A 27,659-nucleotide genomic window follows, 5' to 3' on the forward strand; every position below is an offset into this window, starting at 1 on the left:
AGTGCCTGCTCTCTTAATGGCAACACGGTGCTGCCCCCCCGCCCCCTGATGCCTGCTGGGCACATTGTCCCCCTCGGGGCACCTGCAGAACACTTCCTTCATGGGCCACCCCATGCCAAGCGAGCACTGTGCTGCATCCATATTCAATCCATATTTATTGAGGCACCAAATGAATTAGCTAATGATTGAAAAAATATATAACATGTACAAAATCCCAGAAAATTTCATTGATTTGGACTTCTAAGTAGCAGCTTCTTGGGGAAATGTTCCTGTCTCCACATTTGGTCACAGAAAGCAGATAAATTGCTGAGCCATCACCCTTGGGTACAGGCCAGAGCTGCAGCTAAGGAACCGAGTCTGGGTGAATCACTAGGACACTATGACACCCCTCAGTTTTGTTCCTGGCAGCCCTGCAGCCTCCACAATCTATTCAGAGAACCTTGGAGGGGAGGGAATTGCACAGGAGTTCGCCAGGCCAATCCAATTTTCCCTGAACCCCAACACTACTCCTACACACACACACACATACACACACACACACGAGATTCCAGTACTTCACTTCAAATGCTTATGGAGCAGCAAGTTCAGTGATTCAAAATCTTAGTTGCACACTACAATCATCTATGAGATTTGAAAAATTACCAAAGGAAAATCAAATAGTGGGAGTGGGATAAACTGACGGGGGTGTTTGATTAGTAGGTTAGACTGTGTAATACAAAGTTAACCATCTGAAATAGAAAACCCCACTTAAGTTACAATACATAAACTTTTAAAATTATAAAAAGAAGAAGAATTACTGAGACCTGGCCCCCACTCAAGCCAATAAACTTAGAGGCCAAGCACCGGTTCTAACAAGCAGGTGGGGTAGCCAACAAAACCCAACCCATCGTCCATGTGTATGAGAGTCAAACTGTGCTCCAGAGGGCTTTCCAGGGATTATTTCCACATACAGATCACTCGGCCTTTCCTTTGAGGCACCTCTGGGTAGATTTCAACTGTCACACTTTCAATTAATATCTAAGGACTTAATCATTTGTACCATATGGGGACTCCTAATTGAGGCAGCGTCACACCAAACCCATTCATATCAACCCAATAAGGGCTGTGAGTTAGATTGCTTTGTGTGGTTGTAAATCTTTATGGAAGCAGAGTGCCTATCTTCCCCAGGTGGAGTGACTGGTGGGTCTAAACAGCTCACTTTTCAGCTAATAGGCCAACATTTAACTCATTAAACCACCAGGGTTCCCCAGGTAAAGTCATCAACCAAATCAAAGCCCTGCCATCAAGTAGATTCTGACCCATAAAAAACCTGTATGAGGTTTTCGAAGGCTGTCAGTCTTTGCCAGAGTGGTGGGAGGACTTGAATCAGCCACCTTGCCTAACCCTTCCCCAGCAGGACTGCCAGTTGCAGTGAAGAACCACTAAAATCGGTACCCAGTACTTTGTGCCAGGGTCTGGGGTCACAAAGATGCAGGTATGTAAAAAAAGAAGTGTGTGTCGTAGTAGGAGAGTTACAAAAGCAAATATCTTGAATTGCCTGGAAAACAGAAACCATGGGCACTGCAGTGGAGACCCTCTGCCTGGATTAAAGGCAACATAGAGCTAATTCCCAAAATGTGACATTATCTCACATCCCTGCTTTCCCACTTCATCATTCCGACACTAACCACTAGTGTGGAACTTTCTCTCTCGTACCCTAACCAAGGGTCCAAGTTAGTAACCGCCCCAGGGATTCAGTCCTTCTAGTCTCTCCATTGTTCTCACCACCCATGGTGGCTTCAAGAATTCATTAGAACGGCTCACAGAACACATGGAAATGATGGCCTGGACTTACAGTTACCCGTTCACGAAGAGAAAGAAAACAGTTGAAGAAATGCATCAGGTAAGTCTGGACAAGGTATCTGCACAAAGCTTCCAGTGGTTTCAGGGACAGGGGATGTGAAGGCCTCAAATACTGGTAACTTGAAGTGACCTTTTCCTTTGCTTTTGAATGGGATATGTGAATATATAGAGATGTGTGTGTTAACTACCTATGATGCAACATCTTTGTTTCCCCAACATTTGATGGTGAATTACATGGAGAGTTATATATCAGATAATCACTTTTGCACTCAACAACTTAGGCAACTGGATCCAATCTCCCAATGCCTTGCACTGTTTCCTCCACCCCCTTTCCTGTGTCTCTTGTAAGATATTTTCTTCTCCTCCACCAAAGTTAGCCCTCTCTACCATCTAGTCGATTGCTTCCCCTGCCATCCTGGTACCCATCAAAACCTGTTTCTTTTGATATGGAATTGTTTTCTTGATTTTTTTTATAACAGTAGTCTGACACAATACTTGTCCTTTTGTGTTGGACTAACTTCACTCCATAGTGTGTTCTCCAAATGCATCATGTCAAGAGGGGTTTCACAGTTTCATCATTACTCCTTAATGATACACAGTTTTCCATTATGTGTTTATTCCAAAGTTTACTAATCCATTTAGATTGGCATGTAGATTGTTTCCTTCTTCTTGTGTTTTGAGTTGTAAAGTGGTGAATTTTCATTATCTTATTACAAGGTACCAACTCATGTCATGACCCTGTGCACAACAGAACAAAGCATCGCCCAGTCCTGCGCCATCCTCACAAGTGCTATCATGTAAGAGCCCATTGTTGCAGCCACTATGTCAATCCATTTTGTTGAGAATCTTCCTCATTCTCATTGCCCCAAACACGATGCTCTTTGCCTGGGGCTGGGGCTATCCTGATATCATGGCCAAAGTACATTGAGATGAAGTCTCACACATTCTGGCTGTACTTCTTCCAAGACAGATCTGTTTGTTCTTTTTTTTTTTTTTTAACAATTTATTGGGGCTCATACAATTCTTCTCACAGTTCATACATATACATACATCAATTGTACAAAGCACATCTGTACAGTCTTTGCCCTAATCATTTTTTTCTCTTTTCTTCTTTTACATTTTATTAGGGACTCATATGACTCTTACCACAATCCATACATATACATACATCAATTGTATAAAGCACATCCATACATTCCCTGCCCCAATCATTCTCAAGGCATTTGCTCTCCACCTAAGCCCCCCGCATCAGGTCCTCTTTTTATTTTCCCCCTCCGTCCCCACTCCCCCCTCCCCCATATGCCCCTGGCAATTTATACATCGTTATTTTGTCATATCTTGCCCTATCCGGAGTCTCCCTTCCCCCCTTCTCTGCTGTCCCTCTCCCAGGGAAGAGGTCACATGTGGATCCCCGCAATCAGTTCCCCCTTTCCAACCCACTCACCCTCCACTCTCCCAGCATCGTCCCTCACACCCTTGGTCCTGAAGGTATCATCCACCCTGGATTCCCTGTACCTCCAACCCCCATATGCACCAGTGTACAGCCTCTGTCCCATCCAGCCCTGCAAGGCAGAATTCGGATCATGGTAGTTGGGGGGAGGAAGCATCCAGGATCCGGGGGAAAGCTGTGTTCTTCATCGATACTACCTCACACCCTAATTAACCCATCTCCTCTCCTAAACCCCTCTATGAGGGGATCTCCATTGGTCGACACTTTGGCCTTGGGTCTCCACTCTGCACTTCCCCCTTCATTTAATATGATATATATATATATATATACACATATATACACATACATACACACACTTATATCTTTTTTTTTTTTTGCATGATGCCTTATACCTGGTCCTTTGGGCACCTCGTGATCGCACTGGCTGGTGTGCTTCTTCCATGTGGGCTTATTTGCTTCTGAGCTAGATGGCCGCTTGTTCACCTTCAAGCCTTTAAGACCCCAGACACTATCTCTTTTAATAGCCAGGCACCATCAGCTTTCTTCACCACATTTGCTTATGCACCCACTTGTCTTCAGCGATCCTATCATGGAGGTGTGCAGTCAATGATATGATTTTTTGTTCTTTGATGCCTGGTCACTGATCCCTTCGGGACCACTCGATCACACAGGCTGGTGTGTTCTTCCATGTGGACTTTGTTGCTTCTGAGCTAGATGGCCGCTTGTTTATCTTCAAGCCTTTAAGACCCCAGTCACTATCTCTTTTGATAGCTGGGCACCATCAGCTTTCTTCACCACATTTACTTGTTCACCCACTTTGGCTCCAGCCGTTGTGTCGGGAGAGTGAGCATCATAGAGTTCCAATTTAATAAAAGAAGGTATTCATGCATTAAGGGAGTGTTTGAGTAGAGGCCCAAGGTCCTTCCGCCACCTTAATACTTGACCTATAAATATAGACACATAGATCTATTTCTCCATCCTCCTATATATATTTGCATGTACATGTCTTTGTCTAGACCTCCATGAATGCCCTTTGACTCCTAGCTCTTTCCTCCATCTCCCTTGACTTTCCTCCTGCCCTACTACCATGCTTCATCGCCACCTGGGCTAGAGTATACCTCTTCTCTAAGCAACCTTACCCTTGATCATTTCCCACCAGGCCTGCCACTCCCCCTTCTCTACCCTTTGGGGTCCCATGTTTTTCCCTTGTCCCTGGGTTTGTTAACACCACTTCCTTATCCCCCCTACCCCCCCACCCCAAGTCCCCCCAGAACTGTCGGTCCCGTTGTTTTTCCTCCAGATAGTTCATCCAGCCTGTCCTATTCAGACAGACCTGTGGAGTCACTAACATGCACGAAAACTAGACAGAGGAAAACAAAGCAACAGTGTTTGTTCTTTAGACAGTCCATAGTCCTTTCAATATCCTTCACAAGCACCATAATTCAAATGCATTGCTTCTTCTTTGGTCTTCCGGTCCAACTTTCGCATACATATGAGGTGTTTGACAATACATGGCTTGGATCAGACATACCTTAGTCCTCAAAGTAAAGTCCTTAATTTTTACCATAAATATTCTGATATAAATATAGTAATATTCAGATAAATGACCCTTGTTAATTTCTCAGAAGGCAAAGTTAGAAATACACTCATTGTGGCAAATCAGGAATATATTTGCATGATAAATGCACATTGAATTTTGTGTCTTCCAAATGTGCCTAATAACTTGCTTATTAACATGTATAGAGTAATATCAAGCATGGTGTTCCATGCAACTCGCAATAAAATATAAAACTCACTTGATACAAAAATTAAAAATTTTTGCTAGATAACTATTTTTCCTGTTATCTTTGAGCATTGGCTATGTATTATATTATTACCTATGTTAGTATTATATTAAATGTATAATATAGACTGTATCTGTATGTATGCCACTATTTTAAAGATAAAGTTATATTATTCTTTACAAAGATTAAGACATAATTATATGTAAATGCTATACAGTTAAAAAGTAACTTGATTGAAGTCAATCAACGGTCAACTTATATGAGTTCTCTCATTTTCGTGTATCATCTGGAACTGGAGTTCCCATTGCTTGTTATGGTAGTTACATCATTTCATGTCAACTTGACAAAAGAATGAAGGGGTGGAGGCTAGCCTGTCAATCAGGCCACAGACTGATGGTGACTTCCTGTGGGCACAGCCTTTTCATGAGGATTCTGGGAGCTTCTCTCTTTCTCCCTGGAGGAGGGCCACAATCTCCCTGCTTCACCTTCCTGTTGACAAGCCACATGGAGCCATGCTGATAACAGCCAGAGCACTGGAGATGCCTCCACTGCCACAGGATCCACAAGACTTTTCAACTACCAGTCTGTGATAATCCTGCATTTGGCATCATTGCATGTGCTGTGTGAGTCTGAAGAGGAATTTGTAGACTAGTTTCGGGCATATGGGCTAATATTGGATATATGGGCTTGAGCTGGACTGGGATGTTTTCTCAATATACAATTGCTCTTCAATATAAAGCTGTGTCTTACACATATATGAGTATCTCTGGATTTATTTCTCTAGTGTACCCAGACTAACACAGTTGTTTACCAGGACTTGTGCAAGAGCATATGCTTGTATTTGTATCATGGCCAAGAGCAGGGCTCTTCCACCTGGCTGTGGCTGGTAGGTCAGCAGATGTCGATGTGCAAGTCTATTATCTCAAAATGAATCCTGTGATCTGTTGTTTATTAATATAATCTGTCCTTGTCCATTAACCATCCGTGTTGGATCCAGCTGTACATTGGGTGCATCTAGAAAGAGTTAGACATGATAGCCCAACCCCATCTCTTGTTTATTAGAAAGAAAAAGTATATTCTCCCTAGACATGTAAAGATAAGGAGTTTCAATTACAAGGGAGGGGACCACAGGAGACAGATATTGATGTGAAGATATTGAAGTGGTGGGGACCTCATTGCTTAAACTGCCCTGTATGTCTGCACCCTCATGATTTGTGTGGACTTGATTTCCAGCTGACTCTGGAGCTGGGGTCATTTTCACTTAGTGCCCTGCCAATTCCTTCCATGCAGCACTCACTTTTCCTTGTGTCCTCTTTTCTTGATGACAATAATCTTTGCTTTGGACACTAGTGCCCCTGTTTTACTGATGCCCTGAGCATGATTACTTTGCCCACGTACATGTTACATTCTCTCCTCTGCATGAGTGTTCTCCCAGATCACAGGAACCCCACAAAGAAAGCTTCTAGGTCCAGGGTCCCTTCATCATTGGGGCTTGGGTAACCTCCATTAATTTGGTTAAGGTTGGTCTAAGGAGCCCTAGTGACATAATAGTTAAGGGTTCAGCTGTGCACTGATTAGGTGTCAGCAGTTCAAACCCACCAGCAGCTCTACAGGAGAAAAGACCTGGTCATCTGCCTGGACTAGAATCGAGGAAAGCCGTTGCAGTTCTCTTCTGTCACATACAATGTTCCTAGGAGTCTGAATTCACTCCACAGCAAACAAAAATAAATTTGCCCCCTTTTTAAAAAGAAAAAAGAACATTTTAATTGCTCAGGTAATATTCAAAAGCCAGAGGCAAAAAGTCAAACTTAATTATTTGTCTCACAATCACCCTCACCAAAAACTGAAGGGAGGATAGTGGAGGAAGATGAAAGAGGGGTGTGTTTTACATGATGAAGTATAGGATCTAACAGAAGAGTCAGATAGGAAGCTTACACTTTCCCAAAGCAGATGATTAGCTCTCTAGAACCTCTTATATCCTCCCTCTGAGCACTCCTAAATGTCCCTAAACCCTCATGACAGCTCTGCCTACCTCTCAGGGGGTGCAGAAACTCTCTGAATTTCTCTGAATCACATAAAGACAGGAGAGAAATGCTTAAGTGTGGTTCCTTGGCTTTAACATCAAAATTAAAGCTTTCTTGTGACTTTTAAATCAGAAGTCCATTAAGATTAACCCATTACCCTAAATTTGTTCATCTCTAAAATAAGCATCATAATCCATATTATGCCAGTAACTCCAAAGATGTGTGCACTCATTCAGCACACATTTAGTAAGCACCTAATGTGTGCCAGACACAGGGTTAGGTACCAAAATATAGGGATGAACAAAGGCATAGTCAGACCCAGATCTTGAAGACTTCATAATCAAGTGAGGAAGGTGGACGTTAATCAAATAAATAATCACACAAATCAGGGTGAAACTGCCTACAGAAATGAATTCTGTAAGCATGTCCCAAAATGTCATGAGAACATACACTAGAAGACCTGGCCCAACTAGAGGTCAGGGAAGGCATCCCTGAGAAAGTAACACAGAGGTTGAGATCTGAAATATGTCTAAAGTGAAGATGAATAGAGGTGCAAGCGAAACCAGACAAGGGGTTAATCTGGGCAAAGGCCCTGTGGCAGCAGTGAGCTCCATGCAGAGAGTGCAGAGAGTAAGCAGTATGCTTGAGCAGTGGTCGGGAGTCCAGGCACTGAGAAGGAGTATGCAGTGTACTCTGGAAAGGGAGTTGAGACCCTGCTGGCCACATCTTTCTCAAAGAATAAGGGAGGGATATGTTTGTGAAATGATCAGATACACATTTTAAGCAGTCTCTGCCAGCTCTCTGGGCAAGAGGCAGGAGAGACCAAGCATAGAGATGGATGGATGAGTTTGGTTGATACTAAAGTAGCCCAAAGCAGATATGGCCAAGTTTGGTATTGAACACACAGAATTTGAGGTGCTAGGTGGAAAAGAAGATTGAATTAAACAGTACAGGGCACATCAATGGTGGCTATTTCATTAATATAATACATATTCAGATCTGGGAACACAAAGTACCATTTGAAAAGGGAAGGTAACTCTGCCAGAACCAGAGCCCAGTAGGCACTGCCCAGCCTGGCCGAGCTTCCTCAGCACCCAAGGGAAGAAAAGGCCGCACGCTTGTCCTCGTGGCAGAAGAGCAGGAAGCTCCCCTTGGGAATGGGACCTCCGAGGACCCCATCTGCTGACGCCATGGCTGTCCCAGGTTGCAACAAGGTCAATGTCAGAGCAGGCTGTAAAAAAATGTGGCTACCTTGGTCATCTGACATTTCAATGCCGCTTTTCCTCCAAATAGACCCTAAAAGGGACATCGTTTTAGATTTCAGCAGCACAAGGAGTGTGGATACTGATGAAGAGAATGAAAAATTAAATAATAATAATTAAATAATTACAATAAAAAATGAAGACAAAGAGAGGAAAACAAAAGGCAAAGAAAAAATCAAATTTGGGGGGTAAAAAAAGGAAGTGGGACTTCCAGGAAGAGGGCTATGGAGTAACACATACCAGAGGGACTCCACAGAATTCAGCCCAGGAGAGTTGCTTAGAGGGAAATTCAACACTTCTGGAACGCAGGAGGAGCATCAGAAAGATAAGTAGGCACAGAACCCACAAGGTTTTGAGGGACTGGAGGCTTTAGAGTTAACACAGTGGAGGCCAGCGAGGGCTTAACCTTAGCCCTACCACTGTCTCTGCTGGAGGTAGAACCATTTGGAACCCATAAGGGGGCTTAATCTCAACACAACCACAGTTTCCCACTGCCTGCCTCAGGGAAGGGACTAAACCCTTGCAGCTCCTAGGGCAGGGATCAGGGTTCAGCTAGATTGTTAATTTTGTTTCCTGCTCTTCTCTCTATCCCCACACAGTCTTGGAGGGCCGTGCAGGGCCTTTTTCTCAACACAGCCACAGCTTGCTGCCACAGCATCTGGACAGGGACTAAACCATTGAAGCTCCATGGGCAGGGATCAGGACTCAGCTATATTGTTACTTTTGTTTCCCTTTCTTGTCTATATTCCCCGCACAGTCTCAGCGGGCTTACATTTTCTTTTTTTTCTCCACTTTATCTCTTTCCTGTTCTCTCACACTCAACTGCTGACCTCAACACCAATCCCCTTAACCTAGAGCATTTATGCCTGCGCCAAACCCAGATAGGTGAGCTCCACCCTGTGCAGCTAGCCTGAGCCTAGTGAAAGCCCTGCCGAAATCCACCACAGTATATTCCACCCAACTTCTTACTGAGAATTCCTGCCTGTGTGCCTGGGGGCGTAAGGCAACTCAGCCAACACTCGTTAAACTTCCAAGCTGCTACAGGAATCTGCCCAACCTCTGCAACACCAAACCAGGTGACTCACCAGCCTTCTGGGGCACTCCCCTGAGAGGGAACCAATGGGAGGATAAAGTGGTAGGTTAATTCCATAGTGAAATTAGCTGTAGGCAGTTTGAAGAAGCATTCCTACAAGTCTCCCAGAGAGAGCCAGTGCTCTTAGACTCCCTGGAAAATGGCCCCTGGCTACTCTAAAAGAATGCAACACAAACAGCCATCAGCCCCAGCGACCTCAATGAAAAAACAGGAGAAACAAAAGGCAATGGGAGAAGATGTACCAAACATAACGACATGAATAGAAGAAGTAGACATTTAGTACCACAGAAAAAAAATTTTTTCAGAACGTTGCTTAAAGTCATACAGGATATGAGGGAAACAATACAGAAAAAGGATGAAATGATAGAGGAGATCAAGGCCATACACCAAAGGGAAATTCAGGAGCTTAGGAAGGAGATAACAAAAACCAGTAGCATAAACACAGACCTAGAGAATTGACTGGAGGAAACAGAGAACCACATCAGTTACTTTGGAGGACAGCCAAGCAGACTTTAAAAATGCGAACAAAAATCTAATAAGATCATCAGAGAAGCTGAAGAAAACCTAAGGGCTATGTCTGATGCTATGAAGCGGAACAACATTAGAAATATTGGCTTACCAGAGGAAGACACAACAAAGAAGTCATCTGCAACAATAGTGAGAGAATTCTTGGAGGAAAACTTCCCCAGCGTAATGAATGAAAACCAAAAACCACTCAGGATGCTAAAAGAACACCAGCTAGACTGAATCCCAAGAAGGAGTCACCAAGACATATAATAGTAAAACTATCCAACTTTGAGGAAAAGGGGAATATCATGAGATCAGCTAGGGAAAAAGAAATAATGACATATAAAGGTTCCCAAATAAGAATATGCTCAGACCTACCAGCAGAAACTATGAAGAAGAGGAGAGAGTGGAGTAACATATTCCAAAAACTGAAGGAAAACAATGCAAACCCAAGAAAACTCTACCCAGCCAAATTATCGACCAAGATAGATGGAGAAGTAAGAGTCGTCCCAGACAAGGAAAAACTCAAAGAATACAGTAGAAGAAACCAAGCCCTACAAAAGATGCTTGCCGACACAGTATGGGCAAAAGAATAACACTCATCAAGCATAAATAAGAGATAGCCACATAGAACAACCTCTCCCAGAGGGCAACAAAGAGAAGACAGGTCCCAAGATATCATTGGTTTAAAGATGGAAAGAATGAGACACTCACATACATGCACAACACACTAATGAGAAAGGAAAGTAAGAAAAGACCCAGCACAAAAGGTATAAGATGGCATCAAAGAGTCCGCAGATGGAGATAAAAACAATGAATGTCAATAGCCTGATCTCAGGCATTAAAAGACAGAGACTAGCAGACTGGTTTAGAAAACACAACTCATCAATCTCCTGCCTACAGGCGACACATCTCAAGGCTACAGACAAAAATAGTTTGAGAATTAAAGGCTGGAGAAAGGCATACCAAGCAAACAGCAATTCAAAAACAGCAGGGATTGCGATCCTAATCTCAGATAAAAATTGATCTAAAAGTGCAAAACATAAAAAAGAGATAAAGAGGGACACTATATAGTGCTCAAGGGAATGGCAGACAAAGAACCACTAAGCATTGTGAACATATATTCCCCGAATGAGAGACCCGCTGAATACATCAACCAAACACTCCAAAAGATGAAAAAGAAATCATAGCCTCAACAGTTAGAGAGGGTAACTTCAATACACCACTCGCTAAGAAAGATAGATCACAGGAAAAGAACCTCAACAATGAGGCTAGAGATCTAAAAATTACAATTAGACAATTTGACCTGATAGATATTTACAGAGCTATTCAACCAAATACAATAAAACTCATATTCTTCTCAAGTCAGCATGGTACATATTCAAAGATAGAACACGTGCTGGGGCATTAAGCGAATCTACATAAATTTAAGCACATTGATATCATACAGACCTCTCTCTCTGACCACTGTGCCATAAGGCTGGAAATCAACAAAAGGAAGACAAAGAAAACAAGAGCAAATAATTGGAGGATGAATAACTCTATACTGAAAAAGGAGTGCGTACTGGAACAGATCTAGGAAATTTCTAGAAACCAATGAGAATGAGCACATGACGTACCAAAACTTATGGGACACAGCAAAGGTAGTTATCAGAGGGAGTTTCATAGCAATACCTCCAACCTGAGAAAGGAAGAGAGACTCATTAATGATGTGCTGGCACAAAATTTACAACTAGAGCAGAGTCAAGAGGACAATCCTACTAACAGAAAAAGAAAAGAAATAATAAAAATTAGGGCTGAGATTCAGGAGAGGGATAACAATAAAACTATGGAAACAAATAATGCTGCTAAAAGTTGGTTCTTTGAAAGGATAAACAGAATCGACGGACTGCTGGCAAACCTAACCAAAGAAAGGAGGGAACAAACTTCAATAGCAAGAATGAGGGATGAAAGAGGAGACATTACAACAGACCCCAATGAAATCAAAAGGATAATTACAAAGTACTATGGAGGATTGTATTCCAATGAATTCAACAACTTGGAAGACATGAACAAATTCTTGGAAAAACAATCCCTCCATAGACTGTCCTTGATGGACGTCAAGAATCTCAAAAGACCCATAGCAATAGAAGAAATATACAAGGTTATCAAGGGACTACCAACAAAAAAAAAAACCTGGACCAGATGGCTTCACTTGAGAATTCTATCAAGTCTTTATGGAAGAACTAACACCAATCCTACACAAACTCTTCCAAAACATAGAAAAAGATGGCAAACTCCCAAACTCCTTCTACGAAGCTAGTATAACTCTGATACAAAAATCTGGCAAGGATCCTATAAGAATTGAGAACTACAGACCAATATCCCTAATGAACATCAATGCAAAATTCCTTAACAAAATAGGAGCCAGCAGAATACAAAAGTATATAAAACAAATAATTCATCATGACCAAGTGGGATTCATACCAGGGATGCAGGAATGATTCAACATACGAAAGACCATTAGTATTATTCATCCCATTAACATGAAAAACTATAAGAACCACATGATAATATCAATAGATGCATAAAAAGCATTTTACAACATCCACAACCGATTCCTGTTTAAGACACTTGAGAAGATAAGACTAGAAGGAAAATTCCTCAAGACAATACAAGCTATATATGGAAAACCAACGGTCAATGTGGTAGTCAATGTAGAAAAGACTAACACAATCCCACTGAAAAAGGGGACCAGACAAGGATGCTCCTTGTCCCCACTCCTTTTTAATATCGTGCTGGAGGTTTTAGCTAACAGCATAAGGCAAAGAAGTGACATCAAAGGTATTCGTCTGGGGAAGGAAGAGGTGAAATTATCGTTATTTGCAGATGATATGATTTTATATAAGGAAAATCCCAAAAGTTCTACCAGGGGAGTACTAGAAGCAATAGAGGAGTTTGACAGAGTGGCAGGATATAAGATCAACAAACAGAAATCTATTGGACAGTTATACCGGACTGTTATACACATCGTATAAGACCACAGAAAAGGAGATAAAAAAGGTGGTACCCTTTGAAGTTAAACAAGCAGCCATCCAGCTAAGAAGCAAAAAAGCCCACATGGAAGGAGCACACCAGCCTGTGTGACCATGAGCTATTGAAGAGATCAGATATCAAGCATCAAAGAACAAAAAATCATATCACTGTAAGCCCATTGGCAGGCAAATGGACACCCCTTACTGAAGGGTTGTGAGGAGGAATGAGCCTGTCAGGGTGCAGGGTATCAACGATTAAACATATAACTTTCCTCTAGTTCTTAAATACTTCCCCCACCCCATCTATCATGATCCCAATTCTACCTTACAAATCTGACTAGACCAGAGGATGTACATTGGTACAGATAGAAATTGGAAACACAGGGATTCCAGGACTGATGACTCCTTCAGGACCAGTGGTGAGAGTGGCGATGCCTGGAGGGTTGAGGGAAAGTGGGGTAGAAAGGGGGAACTGACTACAAGAATCTACATATAGCCTCCTTCCTGGGGGATGGACAGCAGAGAAGAGGGGAGGGGGAGACATCAGACAGTGTAACATATGACAAAATAATAATAATTTATGAACTATGAAGGGTTCATGAGGGAGGGGGACCAGGGAGGAAGGGGGGAAAATGAGCAGCCGATATTAAGGGCTCAAGTAGAAGGCAAATATTTTGAGATTGATGATGGCAACAAATATACATATGTGCTTGACACAATGAATGTATGTGTGGGTTGTGATAAGAATTGGACGAGCTATCAATAAAATGATTTTTTTTAAGTTGGTACCCTTCACAAGAGCCAAACACAAACTGAAATATCTAGGGATATACCTGACTAAAAGAACAAAAGCTCTATATGGGGGAAACTACAGAAAACTATTACAATAAACCAAAAGCGACCTCAACCAGTGGAAGAATATCCAGTGCTCATGGATTAGAAGACTCAATATAGTCAATATGTCAGTTCTGCCAAAGGTATTATATAAATTTAATGCAATCCACATGCAATTAGCCTCATCTTTCTTCAAAGAAATGGAAAAACTGATTACCAACTTCATATGGAGAGAGAAGAAGTCCAGAATTAGCAGAGAACTCCTCAAGAAGAAGGACTCAGTGGGAGGGCTTGTTTTCCTGACTTTAGCATATATTATACAGTCACAGTGTTCAAAATCACATGGTGTTGGTACAATGACAGATACTCAGACCAATGTAAAAGAACTGAAAATCCAGAAATAAAATCATCAGCATACAGCAACCAATCTTTGATAAGGGCCCCCAAAATATCAAATGGAAAGCAGATGCCCTCTTTAACAAGTGGTGCTGGAAAAAAAGATGATCTACCTGCAGAAAAATGAAGCAAGATCTTTATCTCACTCTATGCACAAGAATAGACTCAAGGTGGATCACAGACCTCAAGGTAAAACCCCAAACTATTAGGGCCATCAATGAGGGAATAGGGACCAACCTGAGAACTTTGGTGCAGGGAATATATAGGCTATCAGCAATAGGGAAGGACACAAACATCATTAGCAATGACACATCAGACAAAGGCCTGATTACTAAAATCTACAATACTCTGCTAACTTCCAAAAAGAAAAAGCTAATTGCCAACTGAGGAGGTGGGCAAAGGACCTGAACAGAAGTTTCAAAGGGACAGAAATATGAATGGCCAACAAACATGTGAGAAAATGTTCCCAATCTTTAGCCATAAGAGGAAAAAGCAGTGATAAACATATGAAGCAAATCGCTGCATGGGAAGAACTGAAGGAAATCATGCTAAGCAAAGTAGGTCAAGCACAAAAGGACAAGTACAACATGAGTCTAAGGTAAGCCTTGAAAAAAGATGCAAAAGGGGCATAAGGAAAAGGTAATATGGCAGGGACCAGACCAAATGCAGGGGTACACATGGTAGACAACTAGAAAGGAGGTGGGGAAAGGAAAAAATAATAATAATAAAAAAGAAATGGGTAGCGGGGGCACAGGACACTAACCCAACCAAGGGGAAGGTATTGTTTATATCTTCACAGGGAAAGAGGGACCAGACTTCAACTCAGTGCCCCAAGATGTGAATGCAACATGCTGGTGTGAAGTAGGGAACAAGTGAAGAGTTCTGGGGACCAGCCACAATCCCAAATACTACGTGGACACATGCCCCTCCCCCAGAAGAATTTATTTCAAAGGACAGCATTAGTGACCTATCTGATTGGAGCACACAGGAGCAGATGAAAGGGGAGGAGGAGAGAATAGGACATATCCTGGCCCACCAGGCAGTGAGGACTATGTTCCCAATTAGAGCATTAGACCGCATGGCCGGCCCCACTATGATACATGACACCCCTCACTGACCCATAGCCCTACAGGGGACAACACCGGAGACACAGTGTGGGACTTGCACCCTATCTGATCCCGCCACACCAAGGCAAACCACTTAGGGGGTGCAACAGAACAGCAAGGGAATGGAGTGGCGAGGTTCCCAGGGAATGCTAAATGTGGATTCTGGGGCCAGGGCGTGGTGGCCCAACAGACTGGACTGGAAAACACTCGTAAGGCCAACAAACAATCCTTGAATTAGCTACAAGTTTTTTCTTTCTTGTTGTGTTTTGTTTGTTTTTTTGTCATGGGTATATTATTATTGCTGTTGTTGTTTTATTGTATGTTGTTTCTTGGTTTTTCTCTGTCTTGTTTTTGTGCATGTTTTTATCTCCGCAGGTCTGTCTAAATAAGATAGGCTGGATGAACAATCTGGAGGAAAAAAAACAACAGGACTGACAGTTCTGGGGGGCATTTGGGAGAGGGGGAGGTGGGGAGAAATGTAGTGGTGTTAACAAACCCAGAGACAAGGGAACAAGTGATCCAAATCAGTGGTGAGGAGAGTGTGGGAGGAGGCCTTGTAGGCATGATCAAGGATAATGTAACCAAGAGGAATTGCTGAAACCCAGGTAGGGACTGAGCATGGTAGTGGGACAAGAGGAAAGTAAAAGGAAATAGAGCAAAGAGCTAAGACGCAAAGGGCATTTATAGAGGTCTAAATAAAGGCATGTACATATGCAAATATATTTATACATGAGGATGAGGAAATAGGTCTATGTGCATATATGTATAGGTTTACTATTAAGATAGCAGATGGACATTGGGCCTCCACTGAAGTACTCCCTCAATGCAAGAATACTTCCTTCTATTAAATTGGCATTCTATGATGCTCACCTTCCTGATATAACCACTGAAGACAAAGAGGGTAAACAACCAAATGTGGTGAAGAAAGCTGATGGTGACCAGCTATCAAAAGATATAGCATCTGGGGTCTTAAAGGCTTGAAGATAAACAAGCGGCCATGTAGCTAGAAGAAACAAAGCCCACATGGAAGAAGCACACCAGCCTGTGTGATCACAAGGTGCCAAAGGGATCAGGTATCAGGCATCAAAGAACAAAAAAGCATATCATTGTGTGCTCACCTCCATGATACGATCACTGAAGACAAATGGGTGCATAAGCACATGTGGCATAAAAGCTGATGGTGCCCGGCTATCAAAAGATATAGCGTCTGGGGTCTTAAAGGCTTGAAGGTAAACAAGCGGTCATCTAGCTCAGAAGCAAAAAAGCCCACATGGAAGGAGCACACCAGACTGTGCAACCACAAGGTGTCAAAGGGATCAGGTATCAGGTATCATCAGAACAAAAATCTTATCACAGAGGGGGGGGGGCGGTGCAGAGTGGAGACCCAAAGCCCATTTGTAGGCCGCTGGACATTCCCTTACAGAAGGGTCTCGGGAGGAGACCAGCCAGTCAGGGTGCGATGTAGCAATGATAAAACATACATCTTTACTGTAGTTTCTAAATGCTTCCTCCTTCCCCACTATCATGATCCCAATTCTTCCTTACAAATATGGCTAGACCAGACGATGTACACTGGTACAGATAGGAACTGGAAACGCAGGGAATCCAGGGCGGATGATCCCTTCAGGATCAGTGGTGTGAGTGGAGATACTGTGAGGGTGGAGGGAGGGTGCATTGGAAAGGGGAAACCGATTGCAAGGATCTACATGTGACCTCCTCCTGGGGGACGGACAACAGAAAAGTAGGTGAAGGGAGACTTTGGACAGGGCAAGATATGACAAAATAATAATTTATAAGTTATCAAGGTTCATGAGGGAGGGGGGAGTGGGGAAGGAGGGAAAATATTAGGAGTTGATGCCAGTGGCTTAGGTGGAGAGAAAATGTTTTGAGAATGATGAGGACAATGAATGACAATTGTGCTTTACACAATTGATGTATGTGTGAATTGTGATATGAGTTGTATGAGCCCCTAATGAAACGATTAAAGAAACACAATAAATGCATAAATAATAAGAATAAAAGGAAAAGCTCCTACTCATCCACTTCCACTGGAGAGGATACTTCAAAACAGAAAAAGCAAAAATCTCAGAAGAAAGAAAAAGAGAAAGGGAAAAAAAAAAGAAAACACTGTTAAAAGGAAAAAAGAGAAGAGAAAAAAGGAAAAACATTCTTCTGCATCCAATAGCCCTGAAATCTGCAAGAAGTAACTGTGACTTTGACCTAAACCATTACATTTTCAAATTTGTTTTTTAAAAATTATTTGACCATGGGCTTTACTATATAATAATCTGTTACAATAAATCATAGTCCTTTCCAAATAGATTTTTTGTTTGTTTATAGGACCATTATCCCCTTAGTACAAAATTTTTAGTGTGTTCTGACTAAAAGCATCAAATCAGTCTTGTTACTTGATAGTCATGCCTCAAATACAAAGCATCATTTTTGATATCTGTGTGTTTTTGGCTAATGTTCTTCCATTGTAAGTTGATTATAAAATGCCTCTGCTATAGTCAGCGCAGGGAATCTACCTAGCTACTAATGAATATTGCTGAATCAAGTGTGCTAGTGACACTGACATTTTTAATAGCTTTATGTATACTATGGTGTAATGTATGAAAATGGTAGAATTTTTTTAATGCTGCTTTTAAACCTATAAGTTGTTTTTTGAATGCTGGGGGACATGAAACTGCTTATTGGGCCTGGTAAGGATTTTTAAATGAATGGTGTCTGCAGGAGGATGATAAATCAAAATGTTTTTAACAAACTAAAATGTTTTTAACTCTCAAAAAAAGAAAAGGGAAGGTCACATAGACCTCTTTCTTGCCATCTAACCTAGATTGAAAGGGTCAGTTTCCCCGCCTCAGAGGCAGAGAGGCTACATCGGGACACTAGAGGTCCCTTGCGGCTATGCTTGATGAGCGTTATGTGGACCTCTTGAGAAGGAAGCTGGGAGCCTGGTTCTTTTCTCAGTCTGAGGCAGTTACCAGAGACAACCTTGGGGCCCCAGAGGAAGAAACTAGCCCCATGTGGCTGAACTGATCTTTTGAAAGCTACCAAGGAGTAAGAAATCCAAACTCACAAATCCTTGACTTCTCCTAAAACTAAGGCGAAGGAGATGAAGATGTCAAGAGCCCAAGATTCCTGGTCAGATACCTACAGGTTCAAAAGCTAATTAATGTAGGCACTAAATCTAAGCAAGTTGCATGTGACCAGGACCCCCTGCTCCAGAAGAAAGAACCAAGAGCCCATTTCCCTTACAAGCTGCTCTGTCTTTTCACAATGAACTTTACCTTCTTGGGCAGCTGACTCTCTAAGGTTGTGAATTGAGGCACAACCTCCTCCACAGGGGGCTCATTGCACCAGAGCTGTCGGCAGAGGAAGATAGAGAGCCCAGAGGCGCCTGATACAGTCACCATGGCAACCAACCCAGATCGGGTCCATTTTATTCACTGACAAAAAACCCAGTTCAGTGAACACTGTAGGGAAGTAGGAGCAGCTTAGATTAACCAGGCTATCTTCTGGCCCCAAGCAATCTGCAGGATAAGACCTCGCATTAGGCAAAGGTCTTCACTGTGACAAAGCAAAGGATTTGTTAAGCTCTTTGGATCTCACCGGGACCATTTCACTTCTGGTGCAGGATAAGAAATTACTCTTCTCTAGGCAGGAGGCCGAAGTTTCACATGAACTCAGTTTGGAGTGGTAATGGTCACGCCATGATAAACAGTCATCCAGAGCCACTTCCCTCCTCGTCACCTGGCAGGTCAGGAGACTGCAGTCAGCATCTTCTGATCTCTGACTGGCTACGTAAGGAAAGAGATACAGTTTATAAATGGAAGCATTTTGGGAATCAGTGTGAATGTTTGCATGTATTTCACGTATGAGTTCCCCTTTCACCCCTGATAATGAAAGCAACATTTCTGAGAACTGAACCAAGAAAGTCAAGAGTCTTTTTTATGCAAATGCAAACAGGCAACTCATTCATTCAACCAATGTATGTGTTTTGAAAACCTACTCTGTGTTATAGGACTGGGGAAATAACAAAAACAAGGGCTTCACAATGAGAGAAAAAAGAGTTTGATTAAAAATATATTAGGATTGATGTGTGTTCGAATTGCGTGATTTAAAGTAAGCTGAAGTGTTCATGTAAAATAGAAGAACTCTCCCTCATGCAACCATCTAGGACAGATGGTCTTCACACGCTTCAACATGAGTGCCACATAGTTTGGCTTACTATTGCATGGGAGATTTTATGAGTCAGGCCTGGAAGCAACACACATCACTTACACTCATTCATTAAAGAGAATTTTCCCCTATGGCCATATCTACTTGCAAGTAATGTGGGAAATGTAGTGCAGCTGGACATCCAAGAGCTGTGCCATAACTGTACTACCAAGGAGAAGGGAAAGAATAGATCTTAGGTAAAAACCAGCCAGCTCAGAAGCACACCAGCCTGTGCTTGGGGTGTTGAGAGAATCAGGCATCAGAAGGCCCCAAACAAACAAATGTATTTCAGGAGAGGAGACTCAAAGCCCATCTGTAGACAGTTGGACATCCCCTCACAGAAGGGTCACAAGGGAGGAATGAGTCAGCCAGGGTGCAGCATAGCACAGATGAAACACACAACATGCCTCTAGTTCTCTAATGCTTCCTCCCACCCCACTCACATGACCCCGCTTCTACCATACAGACCCAGCTAGACAGAGACATGTACACTGGTACATAGAAGAGCTCTCAACAGATAATCCCCTCAGGAACAGCAATGGGAGTAACGATACCACGAGGATAGGGGGAAGGCGGGCGAAGGGGGGACTGTGGGAGAAAATAGGAACCAATTACAATGATGGACATATAATCCCCACCACCGCACACCCCCAGCCCAGGGGAACAACAGAAATGTGGGTGAAGGGAGACAGTTGATGGTGTAAGGTATGAAAATAATTTATAATTTATCAAGGGTCCATGAGGTCAGAGGTGGGGTGGTTGGAGGGAAAAAAGAGGAGCTGATACCAAGGACTCAAGTTCACAGAAAATATTTTTTAAATGATGATGGCAACAGATGTATAAATGTGTTTGACACAATTGATGTATGGATTGTTATAAGAGCTATAGGCCATAAAGTGATTTATTAATTTAAAAAACTAGCCATCTTTGATAATAACAAACATGTATGAAGCTCTGTAGAAGCAGAGAACTAGATGATTCTTATGATGCTTACAATGAAAATATTTCCAATGCCTACGATACAAATATTTGACTTTACTCATTTAAATTATAGGACTATGTAATTATAGCAACAATGAGGTATGATTTTTTTCCACTATCATGTTATTCAAAAAAATAAAGAAAAGCAGGCGTGTTATTATTGGTCAGGGAGGGCACTTATTAAAGATTATAGGGAGCATCAATGTGTCAAATCTTTCTGGAGGGCGATTTAGCAGTGTGTATGTAGAAAGATTTTCAAAAACTCGTGATAACAAGAAAAATCAGGTGTACAATAGTATAATCTTCTTTGTTTACCTATGTTTTATTTTACCTTAGTTTATAAATTCCCAGTTCTACTCACTAGGGGAAAATTACACCTGTCATTTCAAGATATCAGTGACTTCTAACTTAAAAGTCTGCTCTTTCATGGGGGTGGGGAGGGGGATTCGGTCAAATTGATGGTTCCTCTCTGTGGGCGGCCTCCAGAAACTGTAAAAGGCAAGGACAGATTCTCCCCTGGCGCCTCCCAAAAGAGCACTTCCCTGCCAACACCTTGATTTCAGACTTCTGAATTCCAAGCTGTATGCTGTTTTAAGCCACTGTGTTTATGATCACGTCTTATCGCAATAAGAGGAAGCCAATGCACTCTCCTTCATTTCCTTACCTTCGCCCACATAACCCCAGTTTCTGCAGCTCCTGGCACAGCAGCAAGGGGGAAGAAATGGTATTTATCCTACACATAGGTCTTCGTCCTCACTGTCCCTCTACTTGGGCATTGAGCATCTTAACACCCTTGGGCTTGAGATTTGTTTGTTTGTTTGTTTTTGAGCTGTTGATCTCAGTCCTGTTATACTCCCTGCTTGCTGCCAGCTTACTTCCACTCAATTGCTACACATACTGGGCTTGCCTTATACCAGATCCATACCCTGTTCCATGAGGGAATGGAATACAACACAAGAAATCAGACAGTATATGTACATAAGGATAGTCATCACAATATTGTTTGTAATCCCCAATAAAGGGAAGATTGAAAATAATCAAATGTCAGACATGAATTAGTTTGCTAATTATGGCACAATTTTACAATGAAATAATAATCATCACAGATCGTGATGAAGAAAAAAATTAATGTTAGTTCAAAATGGATATGTAATATGACAGACAGTATTTTGTTGTATGTTTATACATATCAGGTGTCTGTGTGCTGAAGAAAATCAAAAATGGAGAACATCCTCTGTACACCTTAAACTGAACGAACTAAAGAGAAAATTAAAGCTGCAAATTGCTATATTGTTAGATTCTGTGAACAAAATATTGTATGATTCAAGAAGCAGCAAAAGTAAACAGAGAATACAGAGTCACTGTATCAAAAAGAATTAGTCAACATTCAACTATTTCAAGAGATAGCGTTTGAGCAAGATCCAATGGTAGTGAAGGAAGAATTTCCACCTGCACAAAAACCATGTCCCAGGAATTGATGGAACGCTAATTCAAATATTTCAACAAGTTGGTGAAGTCCTGGAAACACTCACTCATGTATGCCAGGCAATTTGGAACATAGTTGGTCAACTGACTGGATGAGATCCATTATTTTTGTGCCCATTGAACAAAAGATAACCCAACAATATGCTCAAACTATACAGAAACATTAATATCACATGTCGATGAAGATCAAGGATTGCAGTCTTAGTATGAATTACAACTTAATATAAAGAAGACCAAAATTCTCACACTGGATCAATAGGTAACATCCAGGCAATGGAGAAAAGACTGAAAGTATCAAGGATTTCTTCTTGCTTGAATGCCCAGTCAAATGCTCATGGAAGTCAAGAGTTCAAATGACTCCTTGTATTGGGTAAGTCCGCTTCACAAGTCTTTTTTAGAGTATTGAAAATCAAGGATGTTACTTTGAAGACTAAGATCTCTGAACAAAGAATATTGAAAGCACCATGGCTTGCCAAAAGAACAAACCATTTTGCCTTGGAATAAGTAGAGCCAGAATACTTCCTGGATTCAAGACTGTGTCTCATGTACTTTGGACGTGTTCTCAGAAGAGACCAGTCCCTGGAGAAGAATATCATGTTTGTGTTTGATAAAGTACAGGGCCAGTGAAAAAGAGGAAGTCCTTTGAAGAGATGGATTGATACAGTGACTACAATAATGGACTCAAACATAAGATCAACTGTGAAGATGGTCCAGGACCAGAAGGGGTTGCATTCTGTTGAATATAGGGTCCCTCTGAGTTGAAACGGACTCAACGGCACTTAACAACACCAACCAACATAGGTCAGCATCATAGCCCTGGAAACCTTGGTTCTCTATTCATTCCTCATTCCGTGCTCTTGACCTTCCTACATCGCAAGTAAAATTTTGCTCACAGTAATCAAAATTGGTTGTAGTAGTACAGTAAGTAGGAAATGCCATAAATTCAAGTTGGATTCTGTGTAGGACGTGGAACCAGGGATATGATTGCTGATGTCACATGGAGTTTGACTGGAAGGAAGGAAGATGTTTGCCTGCCTGTGTCTTTATAGCTATACAACGACATTCTACTTTGTGAAGCACAACAAATTATGGATCCCATTGCAAAGAATGGGCAGAATGCCTAATTGTGCTCACATGAAACCTGTATATAGACCAAGAAGATGTTTATCGAACACAATAAAGGGATACTTTATTTTAAACACAGTAAAGGTGTGCATCAGGATGTATCATTTCACCACGTTTATTCAATCTATGTGTTTAGGAAATAATCTAAGAGTATTATATGAAGAAGAACACAACATCAAGATCATAAAAAGACTCATTAACAACCTGTGATATGCAGATGTCACAACCTTGTTTGCTGATAGCAAAGAGAGCTTTTATTACTTATTGATGAAGATCAAAGACCATAACACTGCAATATAAAGAAAACAAAAATCCTCACAACTGGTCCAGTAAGCAACATCACAATAAACAGAGAAATGATGGAAGTTATTAAGGATTTCATATAACCTGAACCATAATCAATGTCATGAAAGCAGTAGTCAGGAAAATTAAGACTATTGCAAAAGACTTCTTTAAAATGTTAAAAAAAAAAAAAAAGCAAAGGTCTTATTTTGAGGACTAAAGGGTATCCAAACCATATACTTCTAACTAGACCCAAACCATGATACTTTTAAACACTTTATATGCATTTGAAAATTGGACAATAAATAAGAAAGGCAAAGCAATGATGCCTTTGAATTACTGTATTAAGAACAAATAGTGAATATACCACAGACTGCAGGAAGAATGAATGGCAGCATCTGGGGAGAAATACAACCAGAACATTCTCTGGAGGAGAAGATGGCAAGACTTGGTCTCACATATTCTGGGCATGTTGTGAGGGGGTTCCTGGCCCGAGAGAAGAATGCCTGCTTGGGAGAGTAGAGGCTCAGTGAAAAGAGGAAGGCCCTCAATAAGAGCGACTGATTAGTGGCTGCAGCAACGTCCTCAAATGCCGCAGTGGTTTTGAGGATGGCACAGGACCGGGCAGCGTCTTGTTCTGTTGCTCATATGGTTGCTATGAGTTGAAACCAACTTCACAACGTTAGCAATAAGAGCACCACTTCTTATTTTCAAAAATATGAGAATAGACATAGGCTTGGGTCACTGGGGTTTTCTGACTTGGGTCATTTCTTTTAAACATCAACTGCTTCCCTCAGCCCAGCCACTAGTCCAGGAGTGGTTTGCTATGTGAGATCTGCATTGCGATTGTAATTATTACGGTTTTGTGTAAACTTGGTTAGGACAGGAGTCTCAGTGGTTTGGCAGATAGGACTAAGTAATCCCTCAAGATGAAATCTCCTCATGGCATGGGCTGCTTCCAATATAAATGGAGGCTGTGGAAAAGCTTGCCTGCATCTGGCTGAGTCTGAGTCCTATATGTAGCTGGTTATCTAACCTCTGATTCTTTGCACTAAAATCTTCTTTGCTAATCCGCAGCAGCAGCCAGTCATCTTAGTTGCCAGTCTTAGATCTGCTCACTTCTGTAGCCAGAAACCTGCTGTCTGACCTTCTGGTTGTCTTTCATTATCCCCTGCAATTATATGAGTAAGGAGAAGTCTCCATGTAACAGCTGACCCACAGATTTGGATCATGCCTGACTCTACAACTGTGTGAGCCATTTTTTCTTGGATATATATGTGTGTGTGTGTGTGTGTGTGTATACACATATATATTATAAGCTTTACTAGTTCTGCTTCTCTACAGAACCCAAGCTGAGACAAGGGTTTTAATTCCTAATGAATTTAAAAGATTTTCTTCAGATTTCTTACTAAATAAGAGTGTAAGGTAGGAGACAATTCCCTGTGGTACTTGGGAATGGAGGTCCCATAGGGTTTCTAAGACTATAAAAAGCAGGACCAGAGATCAGAACCCCAATTATCAGGACCATAGAGAGTCAAACAGGAGCTCTGGCCAACAGATCATAAAGGGATTTTTTAAAATCTAGCCTCAAGTTTCTCACAAACTTCCTGTTGGGGGTAAACCAATACCAGGGGCCCGGGTGGGGGTGGGGGGGGTGGGGGAGAGGTAAGTGGTTGTACCTGAGGAAGGTATGAGGCCAGGACTGCAGAGGCTATGTTGACACACTCCCTTTCAAATGCATCCTCTCTTTTATCATGCAGTCAGATCCTGATGGGAACATCCTTGAAGATTCAGAACAATAGCACAGCTTCCCTGAGACAGGTGGTTCAGCTACTGTGGCGTCTCTGCATCCCAGTCCTCTTTCTCCAAAGAAACCATCACAAAGGATGCTAACATGACTTTCTCTACAGTTCCCTCTTGCTCTTCCAAAGACACATCCCATGCTGCTAAAGTGTGAAAATTCCATGACTCCTGCTATTCTTCCACTCACTTAAAGTTCCTTTCTTCTTAAGAGACATCTTCCCTCTAGTTAGGTCTTGCCAGCATTAGCTGCCGGCTAAGTTGTATTTGAAATTTACATCTTTTGCAGTCCAAGCAACCTGCACATTTTAAGCTGTTTCTGACATAAACAGCCTCGGAAAGTCTTTTCTAAAGCATCTGCATCTCTTGCCACGGGATATTGACACCAATATTTTAAATGGATTTGTAGTCTAAATGTAGAGTGAGCTTGTCGCAACGACACATCCTTGGAATCTGTGAGAACTGGGAAGGGAATGTCCCTGGGACCAGAAAGCAGAGACCTGGAAGCAGACACCAGCTGGGCTCCCTCTCTCTGGAAGTGGCTTGGGAAGGGAGTCTGGGAACGAATGAAAAAAGTGTATGGGGCAGCCACAGTTCTCAGGTTCAAACTGAAAAGGCCAATGCATGCAAGGAGCCCATGATGTGGGCAGAGTCAAATGTGGAACTCGGAGTGGTGGCTGCAGCACGTAATGGTAGATCAGGAGAGAGGTGTTCTGCCGCAGGCTGTATCACCTAGAAGCAGGAGCACAAGGCCATGTGGGCTCAAACACGTTGGATGCACAGAGAAGACAGGAAAGGGTTATCAGAGCTATAAGAGGAAGTAGGCAACCCACACAGGTGAACAGTGCAAAGAATGATGACAGCGATTCACATACAGCACTTAGCGCAGTTCGTGGCACATAATAACTGCTAAGTAAATATTTGCTCATTTTGTTCTCCCTGCAGCTAACAGCACTCTATTGGTTACTATTATTAGAATGCAGACCCAAGCTTCAGTCCCATTTGATCTCCAGTGCGGAGCACAGAGCCTGGTATATAGAATGCTCTCAGTAAACGTGCGACATGACTGCAGGTAGTGGTCGGCATATGGGCACATGACCTCTGTAGCTGCTCAGACCATGCTTTGAAGAGACTACATCACTCATTGGCTTAAAGCTCTGCTGTGACTGCCTTGGGATGTATAATTTTTTAACAAGGGCTCCACAAATTTTATAGCTGGTCCTGAGTGAGAGTAAGGATACAAAGATGTAAGAAAGAAACTAAAGCATGAATAATTGAGAGAGATGAGAAGTCTGCAGAGAGGCTATTAGGAATTATAGAGTACGGAGTATTTTCTCTCCTGAATCTGCAGGTCTTCAATGGAACAGCACTCATTCACATCCTGGTTTTGCACTCGTCCATGCATTTAGCACCCTATTAAAGGAAAGTGAAAATTACTTACTCCAAAATGTCTGGGACCTGGCCTACTCCTGATGAACAGTATTTCCCAGGTTTATATATCCTAACTCTGTTGTTTGTGTTATTGTCAGTGACCACCAAAAATATATGTTAGTGGCTGTCCGAACATATAATCCCAAACTGCGTAGTGCATGTATTACCAGGCAGTGTTTCAAGTTTTCTTTGCTTTCACAAACCAAGGTTGCATCATCTTCAAACCATAAATTGTTAATGAGCCTTCCTCCAAACTTGATGTGGTGTTCTTTCTAGCAATCACCTTCCAAGAATCTCTCTGTTCTACATACAAATTGAATAACTATGGGGAAAAGATACAACCTAATGCACACCTTTTCTTATTTTTAAAATGCACCAAATACCCTTGTTCTGTTCAAATGATTGCTCGTCGGTCTTTGTAGATTCCCCATGAACACAGTGAAGTCTTCTAGAATCCCCATTCCTCACAAGGTCATCCATAGTTTGTTGTGATCCACACCATTGAAAGCCTTTTCATACCGAATGAAAGGCAGTTAAATATCTTTCTGCTATTCTTTGCTTTAAGCCAAGATCACACAGATCAACCAGCAACAATCAGTCAATGGAAACCATGTGGTCCGATCCTTAACCAGTCACAGGGATGGTGCAGGACTGGACTGAGTGGTGCCATTATGCAGGGCCACATCAAAAACTCAAGAAATCAAATTTTGGTCTGGGAGTACACCCATTTCTTCACTAAAATAATAAAAATGATCATACTAATTGTCATCTGTATATTTTCTTCTGTTTATAAAGTAGGTTCATCTTTAAATTTACAAAATTTGATCAATAGAATTTCATTTAAATTTTACCACTCGGAGAGAGAGCAGAACAGGCATTACAGTTCTTTTGTGTCACAGGAAAACTCAGACCCAAAGGGAGTTAGTGGACTTTTCATGGTCTGTCACAAGAGGCCTGTTGACTCCTGACTGTGCAACACTTTCCTCCATATCTTTGAATGCTCTTTCAACCTGGTAGTGCGG

The sequence above is a fragment of the Tenrec ecaudatus genome, chromosome 4, assembly GCF_050624435.1.
Source record: "Tenrec ecaudatus isolate mTenEca1 chromosome 4, mTenEca1.hap1, whole genome shotgun sequence".
Classification (NCBI taxonomy): Eukaryota; Metazoa; Chordata; class Mammalia; order Afrosoricida; family Tenrecidae; genus Tenrec; species Tenrec ecaudatus.